This window comes from Grampus griseus (assembly GCF_964374135.1).
Source record: "Grampus griseus genome assembly, chromosome: 2".
Lineage (NCBI taxonomy): Eukaryota > Metazoa > Chordata > Mammalia > Artiodactyla > Delphinidae > Grampus > Grampus griseus.
In genome coordinates this window covers 172,732,468-172,746,869 of record NC_139018.1, presented here as the reverse complement: position 1 = coordinate 172,746,869, position 14,402 = coordinate 172,732,468, and the positions used below count along the sequence as shown (strand labels likewise).

General features: G+C 44.0%; 1 protein-coding gene across 6 annotated transcripts in view; it reads right to left on the bottom strand.

Moving 5' to 3' along the window:
• CACNB2 (calcium voltage-gated channel auxiliary subunit beta 2) overlaps positions 1-14,402 on the bottom strand; it is a gene marked incomplete at its 5' end in the record, with an annotated part of 401,671 nt that overhangs the window by 356,843 nt on the left and 30,426 nt on the right. The window lies entirely within an intron of this gene.

Here is a 14,402-nt window from a genome sequence, read left to right as displayed (position 1 = left end):
CTTTTCCAAAATAAGCACATACGACTTTCATAATAAAAAAAATTGATCAGAAATATACAAACAAGGTGGTCCCCAGTCTCAAAGTTGATCAAAATTCTGAAGCTTCGGAAAGAAGCATTTAAATAATAATTGGAACTTTGGGGGATGTGTTTGTGGTTGTTTTAACGAATGGAAATCTGAAACTGAGTAGGCAGATGTCACTAGACAAGGTCTGCTGTCTACCTGCATGAAAGGGTCATAATCCAAACATGATGTGAACAGTCCTGGACACTCACACCACCCCCCTCCCCCTGGCATCATTAACCACCACCCCTGGGGTGAGCCCTTCATTTAATACGACTCCACAATCACATCTTGATTTTCCTAAAAAGGCAGAAACACTTTAAAAGCCAGAGATTAGGCATTTTTGCACCCTTAGCAAAGGCATTGTTCAGTCTTTATAAAGTCCCTGGACTTTGAGCACGCCATATCAAAACAGTCTTAAAAGTCGATGCACAGCATGAAGTAACTGAATGTACTAGAGGAAAAGCTTTAAACACAGATAATTCATTTTATTAGATTAAAAAACATTCCCTGAGGGCTATTTTGCCTCTAAGAACCATATTGTATAATACAACCCAACGTCTCCTCTAAAATTTCCCTTACCACTATTTTTTTAAAAAAGGAAAGAAAAAAAAAAGAACCCTTTATGCCTTGAGTTATAGACTGTCTTCCTAAAAAGAATCTAGTTTTTTTCTTATTAACACAATCATTTAAAAAACCCTGTCATGTGATCTATCTCTTCTAATTCTTGGCTACTCGAACCAGGAATCAAAAAGTTGATACGTAATAGGACATTCTAGTTATTTTTGCAAAATCGAAAGTACACTCTAAACTCCAAGAATGTCCAAGCAAGTCAACTGGATGGCCTTTTTCAGATGAACTTACTTTCGTGTGCTACCATTTACTGGGTATTTACGGTAATCATAAGGATAGCCATTTTCCAGACTATGACGGCCTCAAGTGACGGAGAACTTCCTCTTACTTGTATGGAGCTGATGCTCTAGGTGCTGCTGTCACTGCAGATTTCTCTCATAATTCTCCCTGGTTCCTGGCACCCAGGATCCCTGGCCTTCCTCCCAAGCCCTCTTCACTTCTGTCCATTCCACCTCTTCTGTTGCCTCTCAGTTTGTGTCCCTTCCTCAAGGAAGCCTTCCCTGACCACCCAATTGGACTGGCTTCTTCTCCTCCCCTCTTACGCCTCACAGCAATCTGCGCCCTTCCTCCCCAGCCCTTCTCGCAGTTTGTCACTAAAGGACTTATTGTTAATTAATTAACACCCTGTTCCCACTCAAGGCAGGAAGTTCCTTGGAAGCCAGGACGGTGTATCCTACTGACTATTAAGTCTCCAGAGCAGTGCACAGGGCCAGCTGTATACAAACGACTGCATGTTTGGGGACTGACTGTGATTGAATCAACTTCATTCCCAAGAGAACTTCCATGTTGTAGACATACGTTCAGTCAAATATGTATGTGTCCCTGTTGAGACGTCAACTCAAAGAGGTCTTTCTGGAACACATCTCATGAACGATTCTGTAGCACCTGACCCCATTTTATGCTTTTTCAAACCACTTATTACCCCTGACACACACTGATCTCTTTACTGTCTGTCTACACCACCACTACATCAGCACCATGAGAATCCGGTTTTATCTGCTTTGCTCTTTGCTGCACCCCCAGCACCAAGAACCGTGTCTGGCACGTGGTAGGCACTGAATAAAGATTTGCTGAATGAACGAATGTGCTGAGTATGCAGGGTAAGATGCACAAACGGGAGTCCCACTCACACCCCCTGATTTCTACTTTCTGATCATCTCTGCCCATCTGTTGCCAGCCTTTCGTCAAGGTGAAAGATGTATTTCCATTTTCCTTTCTGTATTCCAAATGCAAGCTACTCTGACATCAGTACTATTTCAGTTAGTATATAAAAACAAGTACCCTGCTAGAAACTGTGTCCAAAACAGTCAAAGATGCCAGAACAAATTCATTCCTTTCAACATTTCCAGGGTAACAGCAAACCCAAGATGACCTTCTGGGTCCCTTTTGCCAAAATGCATTATAACTGTGCTCAAATCAACGCTCACCAGAAGCAGCTGAGCTCACCATATAAAAGGAAGTTAAGGAACACGTTTCCTATGTGGAAGTACAATTTAAGTAACATGATTTGGTTAATCAATTTTAAGTTGAACAAAATCAAGCTACCCAAGGACTCTCTTAAATTTAGTTGGCTGTACACTTGAAAAGGGTGACTCTTAATGGCATGTGAATGAAATCCCCATCTGAAAAAATCCCACTCGAGGCACATTCCACAGAATACACGAGTGGCCCTCCTCAGAACCGTCAAAGTCATCAAAAACAAAGTAAGTCTGAGAAACTGTCACAGCCAAGATGAGTCTAAGGCAACTGAACAGAATGTCTCACTAATTCCCTCACAGCTCCGTGGTGTGTGGGGAGATGCTGGTATCTGCACTTTACAGAGGAGAAAAAGGGAGAGCCAAAAGGTCCTTCCACCATCAGGTAATACTTTGCTGGATTCAAACATAGGTCTGTCCAGATGCACAGACTCTCAACCACCTTGCTCTTCTGTCTCTTATTAGTGAAAAAAATAAAAGGATAACTACAGTTCTGTTTGTACACTGTTTCCCCAACTGCTACACACGTGTGTAACAATCACATATATGTGAAGGGATGTGAGGGAGAGGTAAAAGGATTTGGGCAGAAAGATCCCATGATATTAGTAATGGTTATACCTTTAGGTGGAGGGAATTCTGAGTGATTTTTATTTTCTTCTTGAAACTTTTTTCGACTTTTCTCACATTCTCTATTATGAGGAATTGTGACATGTATGCTTAGAAGAAAAGCAATATAGCAAATTATGACTGAATGCTTGGAAAGTTTACATTATGTTTCTATAAAATTTTATCAAGCTTAGGGCTTCCCTGGTGGCGTAGTGGTTGACAGTCCGCCTGCTGATGCAGGGGACACGGGTTTGTGCCCCGGTCCAGGAGGATCCCACATGCCGCGGAGCGGCTAGGCCCGTGAGCCATGGCCACTGAGCCTGCGCGTCCGGAGCCTGTGCTCCGCAACGGGAGAGGCCACAGCAGTGAGAGGCCCGCGTACCGCAAAAAAAAAAAAAAAAAAATTTTATCAAGCTTAGGTACCTCTTCTACTAATGTTCAAAAATGGTAAGCATGCACTCCAGACACAAGCGGGTCAAAGGGAGGGCAGCCCATGGTCTACTCTGGGGACGCTGCTCCCCCAGTCACCCAGTGGACCCCTACTAGCTTATACCACTGTCACTCCCCCGCAGACCTACTCTTTGATACTAAAATCAGCCTGTCAATTGGTGCAGCCACTATGGAGAACGGTATGGAGGTTCCTTAAAAAACTAAAAATAGAGCTACCATACGCCCCAACAATCCCATTATTGGGCATATATCCAGAAAAGGTGAAAACTGTAATTCGAAAAGCTACATGCACCCCAATGTTCATAGCAGCACTATTCACAATAGCCAAGACATGGAAACAACCTAAATGTCCATCGGCAGAGGAATGGATAAAGAAGAGGTGGTACATATATACAATGGAGTATTACTCAGCCATGGAAAAGAATGAAATAATGCCATGTGCAGCAACATGGATGGACCTGGAGATGATCATACTAAGTGAAGTTAAGTCAGACAGAGAAAGACAAATATATGATATCACTCATATGTGGAGTCTAAACTATGACACAAATGAAATTATCTATGAAACAGAAACAGACTCACAGACATAGAAAACAAACTTATGGTTACCAAAGGGGAAAGCGGGGGGGGGGATAAGTTGGGGATTTGGGATTAACAGACAACACACTACTATATATAAAATAGATAAACAACAAGGATGTATAGCAGAGGGAAGTATATTCAATATCTTGTAATAAGCTATAATGGGAAAGAATCTGAAAAAGAGTATCTCTGAATCACTTTGCTGGATACCTGAAACTGACACAACATTGTAAATCAACTTACACTTCAATAAAAAAAAGGGAAAAAATCAAGTCCAATCAGCCTGTACAACAAAGGCACACAGTGTGCTATCAAATGCCCACAGGGGCCACTAGGCCTTCTCAGGATTCATTTGGCTTTCGTTTAAGTTAACCTCAAATTTCAAAACTCTGACTCCTGGCCGTATAAGAGAACGGCAAACCAGCACTCCTGGTAGATTATTTTCTCTAAAGGCTAAAACTTAGCCGAATACTGTCAGCAAAGGTACCAAACGCCACAAAGGGAAAGAGGTTCAACCAAAGCTATGGGCTTACATCTACTCACTATTAAGATTCTGTTTACCAACTGCGAGAATCTCTTAAAGTCTCAGCTTTGCTTTTACCTGGAGGGAAGATTTATGGGAGATGGGAGGAGACTGAGGGGAGGTCCTCCCAATCTAGGTACTTACTTACTCAGATGGAGAATTTAAAGGACAAGATGACCCTTGGAGGCCAGGTGCAGAGGCAGAAGGGAAATGGGTCCCAAAGATACATTTGGTCTCTTTTTTTCCAACTTGGCTAAAAACCTTAATGTGGACCCTTGAGGAAAAGACTGCCTACGTTCCATTTACTTTTATGTCTCAGGAGTTTTCAGGATTTGATTAGCACCTGCCCTGTGCCAGACTTTCCTTATGGTTTATATTATCCTTGCCCCTCATAACTGCCCTGTGAGAGGAGGATGTAAATTTCCCCTTCTGCAGATGACAAAACTGGAGACTGGGGAGACTGACCTTTACAGTGTCACCAGATTCGTGCCTGCAGGGCCCAAGATGAAAGGCCAGGCTTATCTGGCCCGTGTTCTTTCCATGACATCACCCTCCCTGCCCTGGCATCATTATGGGAAATCACTGGCCTCAATGAAAACATCCATGCCTCTGGGAGTGAGCAGGAATTTGAGGTGCTGTCCACCTGCAAAAGGAACGAAAGATTTAATCTAGTGCCACTGACAGCAGCCCTGTTATCTGGGACAACTCCCCTGTCGCTCATCCTTGGGCGATCCTTCTCCCTGTGTAGACTCCGCCTCGTGCCATGCTTACGTCACCTGTGATTTCAGCAAAGCTGGAGTAATGTGTCTTGTCACCCCATTCCCGTTCCAGCTCTGTGTTGGCAAAATATAATATCGCTCTTCTCCATCCAGAATATGCAGAAGGCAAATGAGGCTACTAGGTTTCTAAACTACAGTCTTATATGGCCTCGGAGCTCTCCCTTGCATAAATACACGCTGATACGCTAACTCAGAAGCCAAGAAAAGACACTATAAATAGCCCGGGTTCCAGCTAGCAGAGGAAGCGGACCCCGTAGTCATGCCAACTTGTGCATACAAGCATAAGGATGGGACCTTCAGAACGCGTCTTTTCTTAGAGCCGCATCTATACCCAAGGAGTATCCCATGGAGAGCATCATCTTTGCCAACGAGGAGCTAAAGGGGTTTTTTATGAAACTAATGCAAGTCAGAGAAAGGTAAAATCCCCAAGTGAGACTCCTGGAGGGGAAATGCAGTTTGCATGAGTCATCTGAATGCAAAGAGTTTTAAAGTCCTTCTTTGCTATTAAAGTACCTTTTAAACACATGTGTGCGTATGTTCATTAATAAGCGCAAGAAAATAACCAGTATCCAAGAAGGCATCAGGCAAACATGTGAGCCCCGAACTCAAACACAAATGCCTCAACTCAAGTACTTGGAAGAAATTCTTGAGTTCTGTCTGGAAAAACCTACTGATGTGAGCTTCACTTTGTCCAAAGATGTCAAAAAATGGAAGGAAAGGAGATAAATAGGCATGGCTGATTAGGGCACGTTCTAGATCGCAAAAGAGCATATATGACCCCAAACACCAAAGTTTCATTCAACAAGAGCGAGCAGGTGTGTTAGAGACTAAATGGAAAGGAGGAGGTGGCGGAGACAGCGTGCAGGGGGCAAGGGCCGTGGGAAGAAAGACCGGCGACCCCAGCTCTCCGCAGATGAGCGGATCCAACCACCACCCTGCACCCCGCCCCTTTGACCCGGAGGCACAGAGGACCCTTCTTAATGGTTGTCGGATAACTAGCCATTTCCTCCAACAATTTACAAGGCAGCAAGGGCTACTGTCCTGGCTCTCTATGAGCTGTGTCACTCCAGACCTCACAGTAAGATCATCTTGTTTTCTGACATTCTGCTAAAAGGAGGTGAGAAAATTAAAGTCCCTGACATTTATTTCCTGGTAATTACATTGCAATGGAAATGTTGGTAGTTATTCAATTGGTAGAAACCAACTCGAAAGCAAAGCCTAGAAAATTATCATTTGTTTACGTGCACGTCTCTACTAGAACACATAGATGCCAGAAGGTCTCTGTCTCTCTCTTTAAAAAGGTAGAGTGAAGGGCTTCCCTGGTGGCGCAGTGGTTGAGAGTCCGCCTGTCGATGCAGGGGACACGGGTTCGTGCCCCGGTCCGGCAAGATCCCACATGCCGCAGAGCGGCTGGGCCCGTGGGCCCGTGGCCACTGAGCCTGTGCTCCGCAACGACAGTGAGAGGCCCGTGTACCGCAAAAAAAAAAAAAAGAGTGAAGAGCTCGATGCTGCTCTATATTTTGGTCACTCCCTCGGCCCCTTCCCTGCAGGGTTTGGTAGTTGAAACACCCAAGGAGCCCCCCTGGGATCCACCACCGGCCACTTCCCTTTGGCTCAAAGGTTCTCAGTTTCAGGCTTGCTAATGGTGGCTCCTTCTAAGTCCCCATCCCCATGGCAACACCGAGGCTACTCCTCGCCACCTTCAGAAACAGAATGCACTGCAAGCAGAAAGGCTGATTCAGATTTCTCACCTGAATTTCTGCTAGCCCTTCCATAGGAAGGATCTATGCACCCTCACCCCCAATATTCTCACCTTCAGCCAAAGATGCTTCTATCATCCGTGCTAAAGGAAACAAGAAAGAGGGGAAAGACCCCTCCACCCCCATCACAATCTGTGTGTGTGTGTGTGTGTGTGTGTGTGACCTTACCTTACCCTGCTGCAATAAATGAGAGTAACATGAATCGAAAAAGAAGAGATTCTGTTGGCCAAGCGGATCCTTGAGGACGTGACCCGTCTGACGAATCCCTGTGACCTTCAGGGTCTGGCGTATATTTAAATGATGATAGGCATGTACCAAAAAGATATTTAACGAACGTTTCCTGAACGAGAATGAATCTGAGACGTTTCATTACTACTTGAGCTCTAACAAAGACTCATAAGGTATGCTTAGTGCTTCAAGTACCATGTGAAATGGCTTAAAAATCACTACGAAGACCACTGACAGCACGTGTCACACACACACACAAAGAATCGGGTGCCCTGGCTTTATGACAAAGATCACGCCCTCCATCCCTACAGACTTACTGCTGAAAGAGAGAACAAATACAGCAAGGTCACATCCTCGCCACGATGTCCAAATTCAACTCTGCGTCCTCAACAACAACCACTAAACAAAGAAGAGGGAGGAGGATGACGAGTATGTGTCCCCCTGGAAATCTGAGACGGGGGACGAGGTACCGCATCCTGCCATCACTCTCATAGCTTCTGTCCTCCCAGGATGGTCGCCTTGCCCCGTTAGATGGGAGTCTAGCTTCAAACTACACACAGTATGACTCCTAAATACAGGCCAGCTCCTTTCTGGATACCGGACGAATTCAATGCCATATATACATTCTGTATCTCACAGGGGATCTGTAGGACGCTAAAGGGTACTTCCGCTTTTGTATTTTTCTCTTCACCAAACGTCTTTACAACCTAAATCCCAGGTACAGGGAGACTGCGATGTGAGTGGAACGGTTTTCCCCAGTCACTGCCTGAAACAGAGGGCATCTCCCCCACCTACCTCTATCCCCTTTCTCACTGGCATTTTTATCAAGTTCTGGAATTCTCTACTCCTAACCAGAATCCCCACTCAGCCGCTCCCTATTTTCCCCTCACTTTCTCTCTGTCCCCTGAAACTCTGGGCTGAAATGGAGAGATTTCCCCACATCCCTCACCTGTTAAGCGGAAGCATGCCCAGGCTTCTCTGAGTTAAGGCTGCTCCTCCCGGAACCCCTCTCTCGCAGCTCCCCGCAAACGGAGAAGGTACTTCCAGACCATCTGTCTCCAGCTTCTAAATTCTAATTCTTTCATCTGGCATTCTATCTGCCCACCATTTCCTTCAAGCCACCTTTCTACACCTGCCTGCCACGAATTCTTAGTGTCCCCTGAACACCAGGTAAAAAGATCCCTCACCATTCTACAGAAATCATGCTTCTCCTCCTGCCACATCTGTGTCTCCCTGGTCCCTACTCCTAGAATGCCTTTCCTTCCCACTGTTGGAGGATCACATCTAATTTCTCCTGCACTCCTTTTGTGATTCCCTGGTAGGAACGCAATCTTCAAAAAAAAGAACACCATCTTCCAACACTCACGTCCTGAAGCACATTCTCTGTTTCCCTGTTTAAGACACTTCCACTCTCTTCTATTAAGCACACTCTGTGCAGATTTTAGCTCCTATGGAAAACTCTAAGCTTCCTGGGATCAGAGACCCAATCAGGCGATGTCCTCTGTTGGGTGTTGGGTGGTAGGTCCTTGTCAATCCCCCTCACAATCACTGAGGCTTTCCCTTTCCTTACCCTGCTTGTACGAAGCCAAATATGCAGACACTCATGGAATAATACGAGGAAACATTGTGTGGTCATGAATCGAAGTACACAATTTTCCTTGGCATACAAGGAATGACTCTGATGAAGACAAAAAATGTGTCCCCATCTCTAATGTGCTGAATTCAGAATTCAATCCAATCTCAATGCTCTGAAAGTGTCTGTTGCAAGTACAACAGCAAGAACTCACTCCCCACCCTAAGTTTCTACTGGAAAAGCACACACTGTGCTTGCTTTCTACTGGACACCACAAGAGTTGGTGGGTGGGGGACATGTTTTGAATTTAAAAAACAAGAAGACTGGAGTCCCCAGTCCCGCGGCAGTGGCTCCACATATGTATGGACGTGTGTGTGTGTGTGTGTGTGTGTGTGTGTGTGTGTGTGTGTGTGTGTGTGTGTGTGTGTGTGTGTGTAGAGAGAGAGAGATTTCCAAAGACTTAGCAAATAGGAACCTTAACTTGAACAAAATGAACGCTCCTCCTAAAACTTTTGGTACTGAATGTTGATTTAACATTTCAATCATTCTCATTTTTTCTTCATACATAATAGCTTTATTCTGACCCAATCCTTTGACTTGCATCCATCTTGCTCATTTAATATGCAACAAAGTCAGCCAGTAGAGGGTAAGGTGACCAAGGATGTGTTCGAGGGGATAGATCTCTCTGTTCAAGTCTCTGCCTACTTCACTGAGGCCTTCAGTCAAAGGAGACCCCTCATGACCACACGGGCGCCAACGTGGAGACTGACAGCAGCGACTGACTTCTTAAACATGTATTGCAGGCGGCACGATGCAAAGGCTGACACTGATCTACATAATTACGTTGTGTTTAATACTAAGAGCTGTGGAAAACCCAAAGATCCTATGGATTTATTTAAAAGGATTTAAAAACAAGACCCTATTGGGAGGTAAATGCTCATCAGCCAGACAGAAATTTTGTTTTTAATTTTTATCAACACATAGCTGATTTACAATGTTGTGTTAATTTCAGGTGTACAGCAAAGTGATTCAGTGACATACATATATTTTTTTCTTTGTTTACAATCTCTTCCATTATAGGTTATTACAAGATATTGAGTAGAGTTCCCCGTGCTCTACAGTAGGTCCTTGATTATCTATTTTATATATAATAGCGTGTATATGTTAATCCCTACCTCCTAACTGATCTCTACCCCCTTTCCCTTTGGTAACCGTAAGTTTGTTTTCTACGTCAGTGAGTCTATTTCTGTTTTGTAAATAAGTTCATTTGTACCATTTTTTTTTTAGATTCCACATGAGTGATGTCATATGACATTTGTCTGTGTCTGACTTACTTCACTCAGTGTGATCATCTCTAGGTCCATCCATGTGGCTGCATAGGTACCAATCTCCAGATGAAGATGGTTCATAGAGCATGTTTACAGGTTATTTTATTGATATATCATATATTAATATTTTATTTATAAATAATTGTATGACACTGATGCTCTAACACTCTTCCTTTTGATTTGTGTTCCTACATTTGTTTTTTAAGTCTTGAAATCAAAGTGAAAAGTCTCAATTCTCTAAGATGAATTTGCTTTTTTAAGCATGTGTATTAGTCCAAGGGAAAAACAGTCTGAAGGCTGTGCTCGACGCATCTAAATTCTGTTGAAGTCTGGATGAATGTTAGAAAGAACAGCCATCTGGCTCACATGCTCACTGTGGTGACTGAATCAGGGAAAACAATGAAGCAAATGTGAAGTCAGAAATAAAAGTGCCTCAGAGCCCCACTTTCTAAGGTGTTAAATTTTTATTCTCTCAAATAATGGCCAAACTAAACGAAGACAAGGCACCTTTTCAAAGCATTTAGAAGGTAACTATTAGAGAACAGAGTCTCCATTCAGTAGCGATTATAGAATAGTCTCTTTTTCACTTTCTATAACTAAATTTGTACTAATCAAATTTAGTACAAATTTACTCATTTCATAGAGGCCATTCCAGACTCAGCAGCTTCACTTTCTGCTGGAAAGTTTGAGTTACTAATTTGCAAGGTCACTAATTTGCAAGGATGTTTGTGTCACTTGATGGAAATGTAAAATCCAGACATTTGAAAGTCTCAGTGAATTGCTAAGCATTTTAAAATCCTACAAAAACGTAACAAGACACAGCCCGACCTGGGGATACAAACATGTGAACATCCACAAGACATACCATGTCCTTGCTTTTCGTGTAAGAAAACATGTCATGGAAAACACGTTGGACAGTTGGAAGCATGTCTCCCCATATTCAGAAACCTCAGTGACTCATCACTTACCTCCTAATTCAAAGGCAGAAAACACTAAACCACAAACTTGCTTTTTTAAGGACTCCGAACCCACCTCCGAAAGTCAAAATCAAACCTAAAGTCCCTATAGCCTACAGCTCTTAAGAAACCTTTCTTAACATGTTCCAGACGCCTTCCGTCACAAATACATCTTCCGCCTGTGGGTATCCTGTAACGATATGTACGCTGACCTAAAATAAGCCGCTGACCTGAATCTGTTATTAGCGCCTTTCAAGCCAATATTCATCCATTCACCCTGTCCCAGCGAGGGAGGGGGCTAATGTAAATCAGAGTATTTGATGAAGTAGCTTTCCTGCATCTCCATCAGCTTTTCCATTTCTCGAAACAGCTTTCTAAGATAGATCTTATCATTCTTCCCATTTGAAGAGAGACTGAAACTCACAAAGGTTAAGTTACTTGCTTGAAGTCTGAGAACTAGAGAGTTTGGACTTGAATTCGGGCAGTCCGAGTCCAGAGTCTGTGCTCGAAGTGGCTGGGCAATCCTGCCACTAAGTGACTGAAATAAACATGCCAGTCTTAACACTTGTGGATTAAGACACACGTTGAAGGTAAAGTAAGACGGGTGTAGGCTTTTAGCAGTGAATACTCGTGACACTAAGATGAAAACAGAACCTAACGACCAAGAGAGCCTGGTGTGGTGTGGTGAGCACCGGAGTTAAACCCTGCCTCTGCCCTTTCCTAGCTCTGGGACCTTGGGCCAAACTTCCCTGAACTTCTATTTCCAGACCTTCAGAAGAGACTGTATAGTTGGAAAGAAATGGTGTATGAAAACAGGCCTGGGAAACTAGAAAGCCCAATGTGAATGGAACCTAGGGGGAAGAGTGAAATCCAAGATAAAAGCATTTTCGATCAACTACTCGGATGGAAGGGCTAGCTTTTCACACCTTGAAAGACGTTGGTTATGTAATTCCCCGAGAGAGTAGATCTTTTAACCTTCCACCTTGCTCGATCCTTCTTCTGGATCTGTGCCTCCAGTGAGGCTCCGTTACTTCATGGGGAAGACAGAGAGTGTGATAAAGGACCCATGTCTCTGAGATGTCTGCTTTCTGAAGAGGCGCTCATACGAGCATCGTGGGTAACAGAAGTCAACTCTTTCCACTGATAACTGGCTTGCCGCGCACTCCTTTTTGACTTCTTCTGACAGCAACCCCCACCCTCCTTCCTTGGTCTGTCCTTCCCCCACTCTAACCACGCCATCTGCCCACCCTTGACACACACGTTTTAGCCAAACCGGTCCACCATGCTACTTCATCCTTGCCCACAGAGACTGGTCCAAAAGGCGGTACCTGAACTAAAGCAGGTCAATGAAGAGTGCTTCTCGGTGGTTCTTTGAAATGGAGTTAGAAAAGGGGAACAGGAAGCAACAGCCTTTTATTCGTTATCAAAGATGGCAGGAAGGGAGCCTGGGGCTTCCAATTGTTATGTCCCGGCCTACACGGTGAAATCTGGTCTGTGGTAGGAGAGACTCCAATACCTAGGCAGGAGACACAGTCCTACCAGCACCTTATCATTTCTAATAACATCCAGGCCTTTGACAGTTATGAGTGGAAACAAATTCCCTTTTGCTTATGTGAGTTTCAGATGGGATTCTGACATTCACAACCAAAAAAATCCTTACTACAGAGATCTGAGAACAAGGACAACAGTTTTCTCTGGATGGGCGTCGCGGGTACTTTTAATGACAAAGCCAATGGTAACGCACACTGTGTTGAACACCTCACAAACTGGCAAATGAAACCTTCCTTTCCACTGAATTAAGACCCCAAGCAAAAGTTATGATTACTCCTTAAAACAAAATACAATCTCAACCTTAATATCTTAATTTGCCCAAATTAGTAAGATTCTCAAACATCTCATTAAATTCCCTTAAGGTGTCTAGTCTTGTGGTAAAACCTGACCATACTATATTCAAGCTAAAAAAAAAAAATCAAGAACACGACTTCTTGGTTTCTCAAACCAGCCAAACTCTCTCCTCTGCCTTGAGCACATCAGCGCCACTCAAATTTTATTAAGACCGTGAAAATTCGATTTAGCCAGTCCTCTGGTGCCCACATGGGCTTTTTCAACACACATACCGCACACATACACCGCTGAAACATTCTAATTTTACACTGGTAACTGGAGTGGTTTTATAACAAAGACTAAGATTTGATACTTTCAAAATTATAGGGGCAGCACACGTGCTCATGAACACATATTTCTAGACACATAAATGTACATACATATTTCTAGGAAGATATCTTTTCTCAGACTCACTCATTCCCACTAGGAATCCACTTGCTTCTAGATGGGAGAAAGCATAGTACGGTTGGAAGAAGGCTTGAGGGGTTGCAATGATTTCTTCTTGCACCTACACCCGGGGTATGGTGTTTTCCTGAGCCCCCCCAGGAACCTGAGCGCTCACAGGTCTAAAGGCTTCATTCATCCTCTGAAGTGGACCTCAGCTCTTTTTGCCACCATCCTAAACCCGTTCACTCTTCCCCTGGTAACAGCTCTTGGATATTCCCCTGGAAGTCGCCACCTTTCTCCCTCCTAATCCACGTGTCTTATATGGAGCTGACTTTTCTCCCTGCCTCTTCATCCTCCGGAGTGAGCATGCGGCTTGGGTCTGGCCCATCAGTGGATCAGAGACCACAGCCTGAGCTCTCCATCCACGGCTGCACGATCACTCAAGTCACAGTCAGTGAGGGGCAACAGAACATGAACTTGGAAGGATGGAAGCCTGACGCTGTCGGGCACCATCTTGCCACCACCTAGGGCTGAGGATGAAGCACACATCGGGGGGAGCAGAGGTGAGAGATGGAGAGAAACCAGGCGCCCAAGGACAGAGGTACCATTCCAGTCACTGACGCCTGGGCCTGGAAGTTCAATGAGCCCCAAACCTCCTTTTTGCTTAAGCCAGCCTGGGTCCTGCGTGCAGGCTCCTGCCACAGAGGATCCTAACTGATGTCCCTTCCAGAAAGAAGGATCCTTCCGAAGATGAACACAGGGAAACTGGAGGGGAGATGTGAACAAAGGGGAAGAACGGGTCCATAAGTACAAATGACGACCAAGGAGACAAATGCTGTGATCCAAGAAGTCAAATCTTCTAATGAAGGAGTCAGTCTGCACTACCTTGTATAAAATACCCACCTTATAAAATACAAGCATTTGGTCCAAAGTCTACAATCGATTGAGTGAAGTCCTCCAAACTGAAGTTGAGTTCAACCAGAGGACTTCATTCACAGGGCAATACTGTCACCATATCTTTTATCACAAATTCTCCACATGTTATCTTAAAATGTAAATAGATCTGGGTTGTGGAATCACGAGCAACCTTTCTTTTCTGAATTATTTTTAAGTGAGTGTATATTAATTTTATATTCAGAGAAAACCACCTGCATTTAATCAGAAAACAAGAATGA